Here is an 812-nt window from a genome sequence, read left to right as displayed (position 1 = left end):
AGCAACGTCGCGGCGCTCCAACGAGCAGAGGACGACGCGGGGCGGTCGAGGACGGGGGGAGGTCGAGGTGGAGGCGAGGAAGACGACGGCGACGGCGGGGGGCTCCAGGGAGCGAGATGACGGCGACGACAGCGGGGCGGCGTCAGGCGGCTTTGGGGACCGAGGGGGGCGGGGTCGGGGTAGAGGACGAGGTGGTGCTCCGGCAACACGGCGGCTCCGGCAAAGCAGTGGCGGGTGGCAGGACGAGGCGGCGACGGCGTCGGTGCAGTTCGTTCCCCTTCCCGATCCAGATCTGGATCGAGGGAAGGAGGAGAGAGCGACGTGAGGGGGGGAGAAGTGGGAGCGGTCGTGTGTTAGGGTTTGGTGGTAGGGCAGGTTAGTAGCCCAGGGGAGTTTCGGCGCGGGTGGGCTGGCCTGATGGCCTAGCTGGGCCAAGGCCCACGGGAGGGGGGGTTTATTTTGTTTTGTCTGTTTTTCCTTTTATTTATTTTATTTTCTGTTTCCTTTTGACTTTTCAATTTATTTTAATTTTCTAAAAATATAATTTCAACTCCTAATTTAGCATTGCCACCAAACCCATTGTCATCAAAAAGTTTTATCCAGAACAAAACAGTTTAGTATTTTATATAATACAAAAGGCATTTAATTAATTGTTTTATCTACAGTTTACTCAACTTATAGTATTCAATTATTTTATAAAAGTGTGGTTTCTCCATCATAATTACCTACGCATTATTTGGCACGACCCGAACATTTTAGTTTTATTGTTTGAAAACTTTTGTTGTTTGCCTATATTTTAAATTTGAATTTGA

This window comes from Triticum dicoccoides, chromosome 5B (assembly GCF_002162155.2).
Source record: "Triticum dicoccoides isolate Atlit2015 ecotype Zavitan chromosome 5B, WEW_v2.0, whole genome shotgun sequence".
Classification (NCBI taxonomy): Eukaryota; Viridiplantae; Streptophyta; class Magnoliopsida; order Poales; family Poaceae; genus Triticum; species Triticum dicoccoides.
Note: the sequence above shows the minus strand (reverse complement) of the source record.